Raw genomic sequence first — 20,924 nt, 5'->3', positions numbered from 1 at the left:
AAAAATAGGGCTGCACAATCTTGTGGATGCCACACAGAGGTACTCTGACGGGAATCAACTAACGATAAATCTGGAGAAGACACAAACAATGTCAATTAACAAAAAAGGGAAAACTCCACATAGCTGTTTTTGGAACAACACCCGCATAGAAGATACAACAATGTACAAATATCTAGGAGTCAAAATCAATATCAGCGGTCAATTTACCATTCAAAAAGCCAGTATCAGAAGCAAAGGCATTGCAATATCAATTTCTTTAAAAAGATTAAATAGCAGACTCTCCAGCCCATCTCTCCTGCCCCTGGCACAAGTTATAAGAGCCAAACTGCTGCCTACAATTACTTATGGGAGCGAAGTACAGAGAGGAAGAGACGCAGCGATTCTGGATAAAACCGTGACAGCTGCATATAGGATTATCTTCAGCCTGCCAAAATATACTTCCCCGGCCCAACTTAGGCTAGAGTTTGGCGGTCAGAAGCAGTCTTTGGCAAGACAGGGGGCCTACATAACTACGTGGGACAAAATCCGGAAGGCAAGAAAGGGTACCTTAAACAGCTGCTTATGGTTAGAACTAGAGCGGAACCCAGCTTTGCCATCCGCCAAGTACTTGAACAACAGCCTGGCGAACCTAGGGCTACAGGAGTTGTGGAATACCCCTACTAATCATATTACGATCAAAAGATTAGTAAAGAAAACAATAAAACACCTTTCATGGATAGAAGATAAAGCGTGTGTTGCCAAGAGGTCACATGGGTGGATTATCCTAAACTCCTATTCTAAACAAGGCCAACAGAGCTACCTGGACTTCAGGTACTCAAGATTTACAAAACTGAAGATTTTAAAATATAGACTGGGCCTGTTACCTTGCGTATGCCATTTACCACACTGGCTTAAAGATAATGGGGGATCCCTCTGTCGTCTATGCGGCATGGAGCCTGAGGATATTCCACATTTGCTGTGCTCCTGTGACAATCTGATGGAGGAAAGGAAACGCTTGTTGAAACTCCAATTTAATCAGTGAGGAATACGCACACGAAGAAATGCAGTTCTTGCCTGTTTCGCACCCAATGACCCCCAGTTGAACTGTAGCTTGGTGAAGTTTATGAAGGAGGTAGAAAAAAAGATGGAAAAATTTGAACCTTTGTTATATTTTAGAGGCTATTAAATCAAGAACAGTTTTGAACGGTTGTCTAAAAAGCAACCAATTTATGAAGGTGGCGGTAAGGAGAATGTCGGATCTCGACCCTTTGCCAAACTCTTAGAGGACCTTAAAAACAAACTGATTATTACTTAAACAATGTTTTTAAAATGTATTAATCTAATGATTTTAATAGGAAATGTGGAACATATATTTTTTTATTGATGTAATTTTATGGCTGTGTAGAAAAATGTATTGTGTGTAGTAATAGAGTTTTAAAGGAGAAAATGCAATGGTTTTAATTAACTATGCAAATAAAAATTACTTACTTACTTACTAATGAGAGAATAGGTTTTGTTATATAGCATACACCCTTTGTGAACCAGGCAAATTAATTTAAACAAAACTGTGATTCGCAGGCAATCGGTAGGTGACCTTGATCAGTTCTCTTTAATCCCACAGCTATTCTGGCAATTGACAACAACGACCATATATATATAAACTAAATTAACTTTAACTAAACATAATTGGAAAATCAAATCTTGAAATGATGCAAATGGTAATCTGCACATTTGACTCTCCTTTGGAAAAATTCATTAACCACAGAATAGACCTGCTAATCGACAAAGCAACTTAAAAACGAAAAAGATCCTACTCGGAAGAAATATTTAGCAAAATCTTGATAATTTCATGAGTAAATAAGATACTGCAGATGGAAAAAAATTTAGCAGTGGCTGTGGTGGGATTGGTACAGGATAAATATTCTTCAAATGACCTGACACAATGAGAAATCTGGAGGTTTATAAACTACATTTAGTCAGATGATTTCCTTCATCTAAACTTTAGTTCTGCTAGCTAGCCCTCGTTAAGGGAAAATCTTAAACCAGAATAGAGTCGCCTGGTTTAAGAATGTTTCAGCAACATGACTTTCACAAACAGAAAATTATATTACCGTAAATATGTCAAAATTACAGTTCAGGAAATGCAAATACAAGTAACAGAACTTGAAAGCGAGAAAAAGTCAGTACTGCAATACTTAAATTTATTTGTTTCTCATTATTAGTCTGTAGTAAGTCTTGCGAGGTAGAAGTCATGAAGAAAGTGGACAGTGGGAGTTTTAGGAATATAGTGATAAAACCAAGTAGTTGCTGATTGGCACTGCTTTGGGAAATGAGACTTAATGCAGACTTTCAGTGGTACAGAACTGTACTATAATAGAGCGTTGTGACCTTTTCCATCTTATTTGTTCATTGAAAGCTTGGTTTGACCAGGGGCTCAGCGGGACTGGCTGATGGCAAGTGATGGAGGTCACAGAATAAAGATATATTTAATAAAAGTGATTACATGATAAAGGTAGCAAGTCATCTAAGTCATTGTTTAACAGAAAAAGAATACTAATTCACTATTCAAAATAAGATTGATGATTTAGAATAAAATAGTAAGATTTAACATTTACACATTGAGAGGAACATGCAACTGAGAGGAATCTTATGGGCAAAGTCAGTGGTAAATGTATGTCACATCCAATGAGGATTTGTACATTTTATAATCAGCTCTCAAGCTGATAACATGATGCAAAATGTTTTAAATAATACTTAGCTAGCATCAGTTTTCCCATGCAAGAGGTCCAACAACACACATATTTATGACTTCACATGAGCCAGGAGAAAGTATCAAATCCTATTTAAAATTTGGCAAATGAAAAGGCCTGCAGTGCATGTGGCCAACCTGCTGATGGACAAATGCTTCTTAAACAAGAACTATTATCAGCAATGGCATGCAGTTTCCAAGCAGTATAATAAAGTGGTAAATGTTCAGATTCTTGAGAGAAAAACTATTGCTGTGTTTTATAATAAATAACACATGGATCCAAATAAATGTTTCTTACACAGGAAAATCAGATTGTTAACTGTTTATACTAAAATATACTCCAAAAATGCTGATGATTGTCTACTTCCGAATATTATGCTATTAGTTTAATAATCCATCTAGCTTAACAGGGTTACATATCAGACTGACAAATGTAAAATCAGACTCTTGATGTCACTGCAGCAACTGGGCATATCACGCTTCTCTATCCACCCATGGCATTATTGTGGTCAGCACTGAAAATGTATTCTATCAATTGATTGCCAATCTTAAAAAAAAATAGACTTGTGTAAGAGATGTATTGACACTATTCTTCGCCTGTATGCACATCTCCAAGCATTCACTTCAATAAACTGTGTTTGATTGTGTATTTCAGATCGCAAATGTAGAAGGCACGCAGGGCCTTAGTATCCTCAACAGTTCCATAATAGTACAGGTATGCACATTATCCCTTTTAAGATGCATCCTTTGGAAAAAAAGATTTTGGAGTAGACGGTGATCCTCATATAACATCAGCTAATCGTTATCAGGCTGAATCAAATGTTTTTGTGTAAGCCAATATATTCAGGGAAATACTGCTATATATATAAAAGAAAGAAAAAACAAAATGATAAAATATAATTGGGATAACAAAATAGAGATTACTTCTTGGTGTAATATAAATTACTGATAGGCTTAAAAACATTATGCATAATTAAAGCAGATGTATTGACATTACCCTACCCCAGAAGACACCTTTCAAACCAGTCTGCTAAATCCCTAGTATTGCTTGGTGGATTCAAAATTCATGGTACTAAAATGTGAATGCTTCACAGACGTCTAGTGAAGGGTGTGCAATTCGAATATATGTATAAACCCAATGGCACCAGTTGTCTGTTCACAACGATGTGCTAGCATATCTTCCTGGCACTGGGGTACCAAACCAAGGACAGGATGCAATTGTGAGTTAACAGATGAACCAAAGAACACATAACTTCTATGTCCACAATTCAAGGAGCAAGGCAACAATAAAACTACTTATATGTATGTCCCAACAACAATATAGCAGTGGCAGAATTCAAGGGATCTCATACAGGCCTTTGTTGAATATTTCAAGCATTTATATGAATATAGTATCTATCGGATACTACTATTGGATGCTATACCCACTATTACTCTATGGAAACACAGCAAATGACCATCTGTGTACAATGACTTGCAATGTCAGTGAATAGGGTACTGCTTCATTGAAATACAGCAAGGAGGTTAGCAAATGAAAATAAGCCAACACAATACCCATTTTGTAATTATTCATTACAGTTCAAATTAATATGCTGGACACAGGAGAAAGTCCACCACTCCACTTGGCTTCCAATGTAGAATACATCAAACCCCACAAATATTTAATGAAGGGGGTTGATGTGTTCTATCAAACAATGTCATTCAGTAATAATTCTCCATGTTTGCAGATGTCCTTAAATAAAAATTGTCTCTGCCAGTAGGCTTACCCGCAAATCTTATTGTATATCTTCCTCAGTGGGTTCCACCCAACAAATCTTTCCTCAAGTGGAAAAATATTCCTTTAACTTCATTGGGGCTAGAACATCAAAATAAATACCTAGCTGAATTCATAAGATTAGAACAGGGTGTTACATGAAAGAAATCTATTTTTAATTTGTCACCTGTGAGCATGCCAAAACGAGGAATTATATGAAACGGATTGTTATCATCAATGCCAACCATATTAATTAACATAGTATTCTTTGGTGTGCCGAATTCCCTGAGGAATAGGGTATTAAATAATTTCTGTATAGTAAATCCCCTATTTTGGTTAGAGTATGGAGGACATGTGATCTGGGCATCTTTTTGATGGTCCATTCTCACAAAAATTATGGAAGTTCTGTTTTGCCTTGGCAGAAGCTTTACCGTTGTTTTCTACCCTAAAATGGATTGTGCAGTACTTGTAGAAGTCAATTCATTCGACAAATATCCACCACCATGACAGTTGTAAATTTGGTTCTCGATTTCTTCCACGTCTCCTCGACAATGGAGGTTTGGCAGTCAAGCTGCAAACCTATAAACAACGCTCACATTGTACAGAGAACTCGTACCACAAAGCTCAAGACTCTTGCAGGACACACATAGTATCAACAAGCTGGGATCAGGCAGTTATTGCTGTAATACTAAAGCACGACAAAAAGAACCCATTAAATGGCCTTGACACAGTCCAACAGCTTTACTTTATTATAATACTAACTATTCTTCCAGATAATGGCAAATACATAAATCAATGCTTCACTTGTTTTATAAATGGAGAGCGGCATGGTTTAATTTCAAAACACAAAGGGGCCAATTACGATGGGGCTCATTGGTCGGAGCCTTCCGAGCCACATTGTAATCGGGTTCTCAGTTTACTAATCTCTAGGGCGGTCCTTTCCACAACTTGAGATTACGATGCGCAGTTTCCGGCATGGTTTCAATGCCGGCCTTTCCAACATGGAATGCATGTTGAAAGGCACGTACAGGGGCACCCAGCAGGGCCCTCTTGGGTGTGCGGCCTCCGGTTGGGGGCGGAAGGGGGCACCTGTGGTGTGTCCATTATTGATCCCTGCACCCTGTGGCTGGCACCTTGATGTGCCTGCCACAGGGTGCAGGGATGAACCACACCTCCCATTTCCCAATGGGAGCATGCATTACTGCCAGTTTAAGGCTGTAATGCATGATCCATAGGGAAATGTAGGAATGCGACTGAACAGTGTTCAGTCGCATCCTAATTAGGCCGTTAGGACTGCAGATGGGTGTTGGTCGGTCCCATGACTGAGTCGGTGTCAGGCGGAAGCAATTCCACCCGACATGGAAATCGGCTCAAAGTGTCATATTGTTGTAATTATCATCCATTTTCTATATTTAGGTATCCCCCTTATTGAATTATATATGTTGGTTGTTAGATATAAATGTAAACTATACAATGCACATTTATTCATACATTTAGTCATTGCAACATGTTATTCAGCAAGGTTTTTTGGAAGCTGGTCATTTCACTTTTCAATCTAATTAAAACCACTGTTCTACAGAATGTAAGTGAAATGGTGCCAAGCAATTTGTGCTAATGGTTTAGTAAACTACAAACAGACTGTATGAAAACTTGGGGGATTTGTGACAGAGGCAGTACAGAACCGTACCATCTTTCTTTGTTAAGGGCTACCAGGGGGCACAGATAGCCTTTGCTCTGTGGGTAATACGTTTTCATTTCGATGCAGAAGAGAATAGTAGATGTTGCTATTTTATTGAGCATTTGCTCAATGTTTCAGATGTATCTAGGTGTTAACCATCTTTGGAATCAGAAGTTAGGCTTAAATGTGCCATCTTTGAAATTAGAAGTTAGGCTTCTTCATGGGCGTAAAGATAGTTTGGTTAGCCAAAGAGATGAGAGTATGTTAGCCGATTTCAATATAAAAGAATCTTATGATTTCACCAATATGTAACAATATTGTATGCTGTTCACTCTATTTGTAAATCTTGTTCCAACTATTTTGTAGGATCTTGGTTTTAAAATAAATCTTTAAAATATATCTCTTGTTCCCTACTGTTCTTGGGTGTATCTTCTTTACATTATGAAAGAGAGTTTGAGTTCCACAAATTGTCATTGTAGTATCTTATAAGATTGATTGTTACCTAAAACGCAAACAACTGACATAGTGGATTGTGGGATGATAGCAGTCCAAATGACTTTCTGTCTCAGGTTGGCTCATTTCGGAAGAGTAGTCCAAAATGTGTATCAATATCTGTGTTCTGTAATCCATGCAAGTTATTTACAACTCAACAAACATGACAAACATTTTCTGATTGCACTCCAATTTAAAAGATCACTACTGATATCCACTATAAACTGAAGGTCATAAATACAAAGCCAGGCTATTACAGCTCAATATTTAATGTTTCTGAAGTTAATAACCGGATTACCGTTGCAATGAATATATGTAATAACCTTTGACTGTGACTAGAACTGGCAGAAGAATTATATTAAGCACTGTATAAATGAATGTATGTATGTGCCTTTAATTACTAGTTATTGCTATAAACATAGTTTTACTCTTATATAATGAGCTGTGTGCCATCCAGTGAAAATTGTATATTACCTATCATAAAAGACACCTATGATTCGTGAATAATTAACAACGTTATTAAGAGAGCTTCCACTTGATCCTGTGGCTGCCAGAGAAGGAATGCAACTGACAAACAATCAAAGGACATTTCTTACATATTGCATTGATGCATCATTTGTAGATTTCATTTGCAAACAGAAATACTGATGGAATAAAAATAAATCGCCAACTTTAATAACCAACAAAAGTACTACACATTTCTCCTTCCACTACATGTCCTAAATAACATATATTAGGGTCTAGATTTAATAGCGTTTTACATCTGGTATGCAATACAAAAGTGACACAAATCCCAGAAAAAAGGTGGGGGATTTACTATCCAATACAAACCAGAATTTGTGTTGGAAAGTTCCCCAAAGTAACACAACGTTACACTCTGTGCTACTTTGCTTCAATGAGCCATTCAATGTTTGGTGCATTGGTGTTCCCAATGAACTACCCATTGGTTTCTATGCCAATCCCTATCTACCAACATACATAGACAGAGATTTGCACCAAAACCGTATGCATTCTTGAGGAAGGTGAAACAAGGAGACATTTGTTTCACTGCTGCTTATTTTTGCAACTTTGCATGTGTGCTGCATTGTACAGAAAACCTAGAAAGTAGGAGAGGTCTTAAAGGATACTTTATCAAATGGAAAGGTTATTTCCCAATTCAAAACCTATGCTTTATAAAACAGACACACTCTTGTGCTATGGAGCAGGGGGGGCTGCGTTGGTGCATGTCAGAGAGATAAAATGTGCCATATCCTCTCATGCATTTTTATTCTCTCCCTTTGAGGCAAGGTAGCAGAGTAACTTTGTTTGATGCACTGTGCTGCATAAAATATGAGTAGATCTGGGCCTAAATTATGCAGACAGTATTTGTTTTTGCTCAGCTTCTGATTTTTCTTCCCATTTTACACACATTCCTGATGTTACTCATAGCATTTTCGTAATTATCAGAAAAATGTGTCTTGGAAGTATCAAGTCATTGAAAATTATTTACATCATCATCTATTAGTCCTGATCCATTGCACTTAAAACAAAGAGGACCCTAAATCTCTATTACTTCTAGGTCAATTGCGTTTAACATGATGGTACACTATGAGATATTCATGGGACAATATTCACTCTCAAACACATTCTAGCTAAATTCCCACAATTATTGCATAGATGTAAAAAAATTGAGTTAGTAGTTGGGGGAGCCCAAATCAGGCAACAACCTCAATCCTTGTCAGGGTGAACTACAAAAGTCACTAAATTACCCATGCTTATTTCTCTGGTTGCTTGGCATGAAAGCAGTCAGGCTTACCTTAGAGGCAAAGTGCAAAGCCTTTATGCAGCACACAAACAGTTTTAACCCGTTCTGTGCTCATGACGAGCTCAGCTTGTCATGAGGCACAGTGCTCAGGTGCTCATGACGAGTTGAGCTCGTCATGGCCTGTGGAATGCTTACACGCGGGGATAATTCCCCTGCTGTGCTGAACGTTCCATGGGAACGGGTGTGGTTGTGACGAGCTCAGCTCGTCATGAGTACCTGAGCACTGTGCCCCATGACGAGCTGAGTTCGTCATGAGCATGGGGGTGCTGTGCGCGCCCCCCCACCCCCCAGCACAGCGGGGGGAATTACCCCTGCATGCAAGGGGTTAAAGTGAAAACACAAAACAAGAAAAATCCCAAAACCAATTTAGAAGATTAGAGACAATTTTAATAAATACATTTTTTACCTGAATTACAAAAATTCAGGCAGTAGATTCAGATATTTGCAATTGTAATGGTTTATGGTTTATGTAAGTACGGAGCCTATAAGCGCAGGATGGGTCTTCCTGCCAACACATTGTCCACTTTTATCTCATGGTCTGAGATGAATACACAAAAGTCCAACAGCAGAGCCATTCGCAGTCATGTGACCCAGGACACTGGCAGAAGGTTAGGACAGGGACATGCATGGCATTTTCAGAAATGTGACTTAAAATCCGATTTCCTTATTAAAGCGGATTTTAAATTGCAAATCATTTGAGTCTAAACATGATACTCATACCTGCTTCCAAACAAAAGTTAGCACGTATTTAAATGTAATAAGGTAACCCACTGTTCGCCAATAGGAGAGATAGGCCTTACAGGAGTGAAAAATAAAATGTAAGACTTTTCACTACCAGGACATTTAAAAGTTAAGAGCACATGTCCTGCTTTTACAATGCAATGCACCCTGCCCTATGGGCCTTTAGTGCCTACCACAGGTATGCCATATATGTATTAAAAAGAAAGATTTGGCCCTAGAAAAAAGTTTATTTTTCCAGGTCGAAATGGCAGTTTTATTTTTCCAGGTCGAAATGGCAGTTTTAACTCAAATAAATCTTTATTTTGGTACGTTAAGTACCATAAAAGATGCATAAAATACATTATCATTACATTACAATTTCACAATATACATTAAATGAATCACAAGGTCACATAACGGGACTAATAGTTTATAGGCAGTACATTTCATATAACATTTGTCCTAAGCGTACCATATCTGAATTTTATATAGATTGTCTTTGCTAGCGGTGGGTGAATCTCGTCCCAAAAAAATTCAAAAGATGCTATGTTTTTGAACAATAAGAAATTATTTGTCAGAGATCCATGTGTTTTTATGTTCACTATCTCATAACTCACATATGACTAGAATGATAGCTTTGAAATTTTCTTTGAGGACGAGTTCATTGATACTGGTTCATTCCAAAAGTGTGCTAAACCTATTTTTACCAACCAGGATCTTACATGTTTAAGCCATTGAACTTTGTTACAGCAATCTAGATCCATAACTTCTTTTAGTCCTTCTTTATAGTCTGACAGCTCTGGGATCGTCCACAATCTGACCCACAGCATCAACGGTCTCAGAATTGCATGGTGGTCTATGCATTTCATATTCAGGTCTAAAAGAAGGGGAATCAACAGGGTACTGACTGGTAGTTTTAACAACGCCCTGAAAAACTTATTCTCTCCAATTTCGAAGGCGTTTCTACACATAGGTCCCCATAATTCTGCCCCGTATAGTACCGCTGTTTGTACTTTAAATTAAAAATCTCTAAAGCGGGGGTGACTGCTTTATTCAGGCTTTTACCATGTCTTTTCATTATAGGTAAAGAATTTTGTTTAAACACTATTTTGCTTTTTTCTATTTGGCTTCTCCATGTTAGTTTCGAATCTAGAGAAACCCCCAGATAGGTAAAATTCTGGACACATTCCAATTTTTGTCCATTTAACGTCAGGTTTTCCCTAAAAATTTTATGGGCGTTTAGGGCCATATATTTTGTTTTCTTTGCATTAATCTCTAGGCCCTTTGTGCTGCAGTATGCCTGTAACCTGTTCAGTAGATTCTGTAGGCCCCGGGGTGTTTGAAAAATAAGAATGGTATCATCTGCGAAAAGGAGGGACGAAACCCGTTCACCCCCCATTTTTGGGGAATCATTATCACAGTCCTCGATAAAAGAGGGGATGTCGTTGACAAACAGGGAAAAGATTGTCGGAGCCAACACACATCCCTGGCGGACTCCCCTCTTTATTGGTATAGGTTGTGATAATTCCCCGTTCGGTACCCACCTAACTTTTGCATAATTGTTCATGTGTAATTTTGTGACCAGCTTCAATAGGTCAGCTGGTAACCCCTGAAATTTAAGGGTCTCCCATAACAGTTCTCGTGGGATTAAGTCAAACGCCGCCCGAAGGTCAACAAATGCTACGTAAAGGTGGCCTTTTCTTAAGGTAATATACTTCCAGCATAAACAACAAATTCTTAGTACCTGGTCGATGGTACTTGTTTTAGCTCCAAACCCTGCTTGATATTTTGTGAGCACTAACTCTTCCTCCATCCATATATTAATACGATTTAAACATGCCTTGAGAAATATTTTTGTAATATGTCCATTAAACTAATTGGGCAGTAGTTAGCAGGGTCATTCCTATCGCCCTTTTTAAAAATAGTGATGATTTCTGCCCCTTTCCAGGTGTCCGGGAGTTCTGCACCAGCAGCGATAACATTACATAAGTGATTTATATATGGTACCCAGATATTTGTTTCATGTTTAAATAAATCACCTGGTATTTTATCAAGCCATGGGGCTTTCCCATTTTTGACCAAGGCAATGGCTAGTTCAGTCTCTTGATGGTCAAAGACTATGGGCATGCTCTCTATAGGTGCAGATTGTGGTGTATGTACAACCTGCAGAGCCTTATCCTCCTCTGGGATATCGTATAATTTGATGAAGTGGTCGATCCAAGTGGCCTCATCAAGGAAGACCTCTCGTGAGCCCTTTTACTTTTTATTGCCTTTTGCCACTATTTCCCAAAATAATTTTTGGTCCTTCATTTTGGCCGCTGAAAGCATACTTGACCAAATTTCTTGGTCCCAACATGATTTGGCTTTAGCCAAGGTTCTCTTGTATTCTTCCTAGCCTCTTTAACTGCCAATACATTGTTGTTTTTAATCGCCTGAACTAAAGTTAACTTTACAGTGCGGCACTCTTTATTAAACCAAGGTTTACCTACAGACTGGGAATCAATTACTCCCCCCATCTTTTTTGGTCTTTTGGTCATTAATAGTAAGAGTTCCTTGAAAAACGTTTTGTGTAGGTCTAAAAATATCCTAGGCTCATTTTGAGAAATGTTATACTTTCCAAATATGTTGGCAAGAGAGCTATAAATGTTTGCCACTACATCTTCATTCTCCAATATATATGCCATTTAACTCCATGACAATTATTGGTAACTACAATGTTGTCTGGGGTAGCATGCCACGTTCTTTCCATGACATTCTGTCCCAATAGTAGGCTCCTAGAAAAACTAATTTCAAGTGGGCGATGGTCGCTATCTGTTCTTGCTCTTATTTCCATGTCTACAGCAAATGACCATATATACGAGGATAGGATAATGTAATTAATTTTACTCTGGCAGTTGTATCTAAAGAAGGTTGGGGCTTTGGGGCTATCAGATGGTAGGTGCCCATTACATGCCCTCATCCCGTGGCCAGCCATTACCCTTGTGATTTGGAGGGCTAGGACAGTCCAGCAACTGTCCCACTGCTGGATAATGATGGTATATTATTGGCACTGTCTTCGTCCTCTAGCAATTTATCCATCCCAACAATGGGTTCGAAATTGTAGTTCAGGTCTCCACATATTATTTTACTTGTTCCTGGATCTAAAGCATTTAAGAGTGAATCCAGGATTTCGATTGTGGGAGACTCCCTATAAGATGGACATGGTATGTTGTAAACATTATATAAGTATAGCACCTTTTTGTCATTAGTGACTATTTTCACTCCAAGTATGTCTAAGGAGTCGATACTTAATTTCCTAATAGTTATGTCAATAGTCACTCTTACCCAAATGATAAGGCCCCCAGACGGTCGACCCTTTACCGATGGAACTGCATTTATTTGGTAAGTTTTATATCCTACCCAGTGTACAGTTTTTGTGGCCCATGTTTCCTGAAGTATACAGATGTCGCTTGTATTTATGTATTTGTTCCATTCCGGGTCACTTATGTTTGATCCCACTCCCGCTATGTTCCATGATATTAACTTTATCTCAGAGGGACAATTTGAATTAAAAACACTAGTTGGTAGAAAAAGACCAATAGGGCTGGCAACACGAAGTACATTATCTGCTACCTTAAATTCTGTGCCACTAACTTCCTTCTGTAACATTATTTCGCATAGTGAACTTAAGGTAGGAATATGGGATTGATATACGTCACCACCTTCCATAACACGTGTATACTAATTCCCTCTATAGTGGAACCTGTGTATGCCATTTCCTTTTCCTTGGCCATATGCATTAATTGTAGTCAATTAACCGCCTCTAAAGATGATAATTCATTAAACCTATTTGGAGTTTCTAAGAAGCTCAGTGGAGTTTCTAAGAAGCTCAGTGGTCCCTGATTTTGCATTAATTTTGGCACGCTTGGTTTATTAAAATAACCTAGTGGTAAAGCTTGCAAAACAGGGCTTTGTAAAGGGGACTCCTCATGAACTTTTAATATCTTACGGACCGTATGAGAACAATTAAAATTTACAATTATACAATCCCCTTGAATATCTTTTGGTGATACACCTACCCACACTACCCTTCTCACCATCAGTATTGCTCCACTTCTATTTGGATGGAACGTTTTGTATTTGCAGAGCCAATTAACAACTTTGTTCCTAAGGTTGTCCAATGATTCTTTTTGGTCTCTTTTTAGGACTGGGGCACTTGATAATACCAATACATAAGGAGATGCAGCAGGGGGTAGCTCAAAATATCTTCATTTGGCACCAAATCAGTCCCCTTTGGGCTATGAATAATCCCCTCTCTTCCTTGAATCCTTATATGTTCTATATTCTTGGTAACAAGTTCTGAAGCAGGTGCAGGGGCAATATTACTATTGGTTACCAGCAAGCCATCTACCCCAATGCTGTCATCCTGTATCAAAATAGAACTTAAATGGTTTGTATGGTCTACAGCATTAATCACTTTATGGCTATCCATACATCTGCTCTCCAATTCACTCAACAGACAAGTACCATCTTCAATCAACCCCCTGCCCTCTGCTGCAATAGTTGCACATAATTTAGTAGACAATGTATCTAATTGTTCTACTTTGTCATCAAGAACTATTAATCTAGAGTTTAAACATTCATCTATCTGGGATTGTATTGTGTCTAGGGCATTTTTGAAAATTTCCACCATTGTACGATCTTCTTTTGCCTCCACCCCACTAGGTTTACCAAAATTCATATCATAGTCAAAGTCAGTTTGAGTTCCCAAGGATCTGCATCTTGTTTCGACCAGTTCATGCGTGTGCGCATTGCCATCCCCATTCTTACAACCCACAGGTTTACTTGGCTTCCCTTTCTTCCCAGCCGTTTTTTTCTCCTTGAACTGGATTTTTGGTTTAGCTCCCATTTTTGTACCAGACTTCTGTGTCCACAGTCTAGTAAAAATCCCTGCTATCCCGGGGTCTTTATGTGAGGTCCCAAAGACGGTATTATTTGTGCTTTGTTGCGATGATAGTATGTTGTTACCCTCGTTCTGATGTGGAACAGTAACCGGTATTTAGCTAATAGGCTTACTGAGCATTTGACCATATGTTGGAAGACTAGATGGGTCAAGTGAAAGTCGTTGCTTAGCAAATTCACTCTCACGACACACTAATTGTTCTGCTCTACTTATAAAGTAATCTAAAGAACCAGTTACCCCCGCCCTCCCACTCATCTCAGCCATAGTTTCAACTCTGAAATTTAGTCAGATTAGGGAATACTTGTATTATCCTCCTTATGCCGACACAACTGGTAGCCCATACAGTCTGTAATCATAAACTAACTTAAATTATCGACTGGTACCTTAACGGGGATAGCAGCCAAGAGGGGTTGCCCAGCCCGGCCTCTTCTAGCCTCGGACGGCCACAGACGGTCCCGCCCTTGTCCCAAGCTTCTCCCGGTGCGTCCCGCGCACGATCCCACGACGCGGGGGCTGAACGCGATTTAAAACGCCTCCGGGTGCGGAAATGACGTGGGCGGCTTCCGCCGCCAGGGAGCCTGGGAAGTGCAGTCCTCCTCTCAGCTGCCGCGGGAGTTTGAAGAGCGGCAGCAGGAGGACAGGAGGGCAGGCAGGACGACCAGCGTCTGAAGTGAGGAACCAGCAGGTAAGGTCAAGAATGCCCCCAACAGTGTGCAGCAACACCCGCTCCACCGGGGATGAGCGCAATTTAAAGTGCCTCCGGGCGCGGGAATGACGTGGGCGGCTTTCGCCGCTAGGGAGCCTGGGGAGCGTAGTCCTCCTCTCAATGGCCGCGGGAGTTTGAAGTGCGGCGGCGGGAAGACAGGAGGGTAGGCAGGACGACCAGCGTCTGAAGTGAGGAACCAGCAGGTAAGGTCAAGAATGCCCCAACAGTTTGCAGCAACACCCGCTCCACCGTGGCTGAGCGCGATTTAAAGCACCTCCGGGCGCAGGAATGACGTGGGCGGCTTCCGCCGCTAGGGAGCCTGGGGAGTGTAGTCCTCCTCTCAGCGGCCACGGGAGTTTGAAGTGCGGCGGCGGGAGGACAGGAGGGCAGGCAGGACGACCAGCGTCTGAAGTGAGGAACCAGCAGGTAAGGTCAAGAATGCCCCCAACAGTTTGTAGCAACAGTTTTAAAACTATAATACAGGTTTCAGTGGAAAGCCTGGTACTTTTTTTTAAGGCACAGTTTTAATGGATGAAACAATGAGTGCTGAAGGCCCACTAGTAGCATTTTCTTTACAGGCCCTGGGTACATGTAGAACATCATTATATGGACCTATAAGTACATTAAATGTGTCAATCAGATGAGGGGCAATTTTACCATGTTTTAGGGAGGAAGCACAAGAACTTTAGCACTGGTTAACAGTGGTGAAGTGCCCAGAGACCTAATGACAACAAACACATATTGAGAAAATAGGAAGGATGAAGGCAAAAGGTTTGGGGGTGACCCTGCAGTGAGGGCAAGTCCAACAAATGAAAACACACTGCAAGAACACATTTAAACAGAGCACAGCAAAAAAGGGTTGTCATTCCTTTGTGTTAACAGTAAAGTTTTACCACAAATTGAACAATTTGCAGTACATTTTCACCAAGAATGGTGCAAAATGACACAATGTCATCATTTCAGGAACTTCACATAACAAACATAATGCAAAATTTAGAGAAGTACGCAAATTGACCTGGTGTAATTTAAAATTTGCCCAGGCCTACTCAACTTTAGAATTCATATCTCTTTCTCGTCCCCTTATATTACTTTGTTGCTCTTTACCCAACTCCTGTCTGGAGAAGGTTCAAAGATCTTGGCTGACTCTTTTAAAAGTGAGATGTTTATATCTTAATAACTGTTCCTGGATATTTGTATTTGTATGATTAACAATCACTTGATCTATGGTATATTAGTCACATACATCTCAGAAATTACATGAAGGTACAAATCCTCCCAACACTGACACATACATTTTTACATTCTCCTTGTGAAATTGGGCAATTTTCAGTTACGTGCGGTTCATATGTGAAGTCTGCTTTTCGACATTTCACTGCCTCGGAGAACTTGCAAAACTCTATAATTGCAAAACATGCCGCCAGTGGAATGCCTTGTCGTTGTTAATCATTAATGCATTGGCCCGAAGTATTTCTTTTCTTGTTTTTGATGTAAATTCCTTACCATCTTTGACAATAAGGTATGTATTATCATGTGGCCCATTTTCCAGTGGATTCAGCTGGGCCAGGCATCAGTAAAGGTAGGCTGCTGTTACTTTATATTGTGGTTTAACTGAAATTGATTCATGTGGCACAGGTACCTAAGTGGTGCAACATGAAACTTGTATCATGTTTTCCTGAAATTATTGGGGGATGCCATCCGGTAGATTTGCTAACAAAAACAAATGCAACCTTTTTGGAGAAATAGAAAACTAGCATGCACCTTCCACCACTCGCACTGAGTTATTGCATGAGGAATGGTGTGAGGAGATAGACAAACCTGCCACAGAATGACTGACCAGCACTTCAAGACATTTTTGTGCAAACATTAGCCATGCTAACATACAGCGAAGCTTCTGCCATAAGTAACAGCAAGAACAGATAATAAACACCATGCCACACATCATCTGTATTCAAAGAGTGTCCAAGAAATTATCTTTACACAGGCTTAACCTGTCTTAAACTGTTTACTCATTATGTACGTACATTATGACCCTTCTGGCAATTGCTTTTTTGTCCCTTTCTGAGTCAAAGGCTAGGGGTGGTGTCTCCAAATGTGCTATGCTGTCTGTCAGAAGCTCTACAACATTCTGCCTGAAATGAGAACAGGGCTGAACAACTGTCAAATGTGATGCTTAAATACAGAGGTGCTGGGAGGCTTGCAGGACAGCTGTCCACCTAGTGCTACATATTATGTTATGTTATGTTGTGTGGATTTGTAGAGGTGGCTTATCACCCAAAGGGTAGCCTGGTGCTGGTTCAGGAGTGTGGGTGGTCTGATGAGGTGTAGCTGTAGGCCTTCAGCCTCTTGCAGAAGGAATTCAAGAAGGGAGGAGGCCTTGATGTGTGGGGGCAGGTAGTTCCGTGTTTTGGCTGCAATGTGGGAGAAGACTAATCCCCCCGTTCTGCTATGGCGGAAATGGAGGGTGCGAGAGAGATTCATGACTTCCAAACGTCACACTTGTGTTAGGTAGTACAGGACGTTTGTTGCACAGCAAATGCTTTGCCAACAGCCGAAAAGAGATCCTTTTCACTTGTACCAAATACACCTGATTTGCTCCGTAGTGGTGCCACAAAATATAGAGTTTGAGAAGAAGACAGATTGTTTTTCCATATGTGTCACAACAGAGGGGAGTGGGGCACGAAATCCCTGGCGACGTGACAGGAAGACAGAGTTGTCTCTCGGTTCCCAGCTTTTACAGAAAATACAACAAGTTCTCCAGAAGTTGATAATTTTAAGTTCTCCTCAAGAGCTTTTAAAATAATTCTCTAAGCTGTGGTAAAATTTGGTCTTGTCATTAGTGGACTATAATGAGGTTTGCTTCGTCATTTTGCACATGACATATTTCTCTGTTAATAAAACGCCATTCAATATTCAAATATATTAAATATGCAAACTAAAGCCACAATTTCATACGAATAACATATATTGTCATATGATAATCATAAATGTAGAAAAGCAAGCAACAATCGTAAATGAGAAGTAACTCATAAGGTCCTTGGGCCCCAAGAGAATGATGGCAGGCCCATAATATTGTAGGCACTAGTTCAAGCAATACAAAACAACGGTATTATGAGGTAATGCACACTACATATGGAAGCTGTGAGATTTTGACTGCACACAGAAATACTTGTGTATTAACATAGATCATATCCCTTCCATAAATATACATTTATTTCATTTCGTAAATCTGATTGTGCCAAGGCATTGTGTTGCTTTTCATTGTGAATAGGTGTGGTGATTCATTTGATACAGCACCTAAGCCTTTAAAAATTCTTTAACTAACTTTCTGGTGACTTTCTGGGTGCCACATATAACGTCACTTCCTGAAACGTAATATCCTGTGCTGTCACTTTCGGTGAAATCACGGGCCAAAACTCTAACCTTTACAGTTCAATTTACCCCTAATCTGGCCCCCAGCAAAATTGCATCTTGGATGCCAGGTTACAGGGGAGCTGGATGTCGGAAGGGCAAACGTGTATGTAAATGTAAAACAAGGCCTTTGCTACATGGCAGTACGTTTCGCTGTATCATCAGCGTGGGACTCATTGCCTTGTGGGAAGCTGTTTTCCTGTTAGCTGTTGCCTAATAGTTGTTGAAGCTGTAACAGAGATCGTGTCTATTTATATTTCATGAGCAGATGTGTCATCGGAGTTGTGCCTGAATATATCTCTATTATCCTGGCACCATACATTTTAAAACGTGGGCATTACATTCTCCAGAGGCTAGATAGACATCTGGAGGTTTTACAATTATGTGACCAGCTGCAATTCACAAACCTCCAAACATTAGTACTAGAGGGTTGTGTCTGATGAAGAACCAGCACGAATACCTGCATCAGGACTCTATCGGTTGCCAGCTACCAGGGTTGGACTGGCCTGGAGGACAATCGGGCAATGCCTGATCCGAAAAGTCAGTGTGTGGCCCTGTTGTCTGGTTGTTTGTTGGGCCTGTTTTATTTTCTAGTGGGCCAATATTTCTGTGGAACTCCGTGAAATTAGCACCCACCTGCAGCAAGCACAAATACATTAGTTTCCACCTAAAATACAAAACCCCTGAATAGAGTGTCTTCATAAGGTCAAAACGGCCAACTTGCATATTTGAGCCACTTTATTAGCTATTTGGGGCCATGTTACAGAAAGTGTCTCCGTGCGCAACGGGCATATGTGCCCACTTTGTGCGCTCTGGGGGCACTTTGGTATTACAGAAGGGGTGGCAAACTCTTGTAGCTCCAGCACTATCCCAAGAGGGCGTTCTCTCATTTGAATGGGATCATGGCCCCATTCAATTGAGGGAATATCTTCACCTCTGCGCTTGCATGGTATTATGGACACGGACGCAAAGACAAAGAAGCTGTCAAAAGACATACTATTAGTGTGACCTCTAATGGCAGCCCTCTGGAGGGGGAATTGGGGGTCCATGGACCCCCAGACAGGTGTAGTCACAAGGAGATCTCTAATTGCCCTTGAAAGTATAGGCGGGCTGCTGCATGCACAGTGAAACTCAGAGTAGCTTTTAAACTGCTGTTCCATAATTCACTTGAATGCACTGCCCCCATGCAGCATGAACTTGTGTTGCCCAGAGGACAGGGCATTCTCCATACTAGGGCGCACTTTCCAGATTGTGCTTGGTTTATCTGTTTCAAGGTTCAATGTGGTGCAAACAGGAAAATCTGCTTATAGGTGCCACTTTCATTTTGGTGCAGGGGCCTAATTTCTATCCCAGTTCTACCCAGATTAAATCCTGTGTAAAGAGAATACTAGCATTCTAGGTGCGGACGTATTTTACAAACTTGAAAGTATTTCACAAAAAAACACAAACAACAGTTGCTACTTGAGTGCAAAAAATAATCTGTACATTATCTAAACCCTTTAAACCATAATGACAGTTGGAGTGTTAGAAAGTACAACTTTATGTTAGTTTAGTACTTTGGAATTGGGTAAGTACATTTACAATTGTTTTGTTATGTGTTTGATCAGATGTCCTCCATCATGTGGCCTCATACATTGATAGCCATCCACTATAGACATATTACTTTGATTTGAAAGGCAATCAACGTAGCATGATAATATCCCAGTAGGGCAATCTCTCAACCTGCTGCCAGGGTAGAGAACACAGATCATTTTGAGTCCAACCTGGTCTTTCCATTCCCAGATCAATGTGGATTCAATAGCTAGGGGTTTTACCTCAGGACAATGTTGCTGAATTTCTCAGAGTATGTCAGCCTCAAGCTTAACTCACACAAGACCAAAGTCTTCATCCTGAGGCCCAACTTCTCCACCTGGGAAGGCTACTAGTGGCCCGCTGCATTAGGAACCCACCCACGGACCATTGACAATATCTCTGCATCAATTTGGACTCCTCACTCACTGTGGACCACTGAGATCAATGCTGTATCCTCATCATGCTTTCACACTCTTCTCCTACTTCTAAAGAAATTAAGATGGATCCCCTCTGAAACACTGTGTCGACTGTTGTAAACTTTGCTATCTTTTATTCAACATCCCTGTTTGGAGGACGGGATACCTCTACGAGAAGGTATTTGTGTTCTTAAAATTAATTTTTAGCTTTTCTTTATATCAGGTGGTGTAGCTACAGACAGGGTTAGCCTGATCACTAATACAACTATTTTGGTTGTTATGTTCTTTTAGCCTATATCATTGCCGGTTGCATTAGTAAGCACCACTACGCCGGTGGGCTCGATTATACAGTGAGGATTGGATTTATGTTGGCTATCTTTGCTGGGTGATTGGCCAGGTGACTCTTTTCCGGGTAGCATGCGGCACTTGTCTATAACTTTGCACACACTGTAGACATTTTCCCTGTATGATGGTTGCGAGTTACAAATTTTGCTATAGGAGTTTTCCTAAATGGAATTAATACCTTTATATTTATAACTGGCATATTTGTTCAACTATCCGGAATATTTTTTTGACTTATTTTGTCTTTTTCCTTGTTTTCTCTTTTTCTCATTAATGAATCTTCATTTATTCACTTTATTATTATTTCTTGCACTGGGTGTTTTCTCTTCTCTTTATCTGATTCCTTGTGATTTTCTAATAACA

Source organism: Lissotriton helveticus, chromosome 1_1, assembly GCF_964261635.1.
Source record: "Lissotriton helveticus chromosome 1_1, aLisHel1.1, whole genome shotgun sequence".
Lineage (NCBI taxonomy): Eukaryota > Metazoa > Chordata > Amphibia > Caudata > Salamandridae > Lissotriton > Lissotriton helveticus.
Note: the sequence above shows the minus strand (reverse complement) of the source record.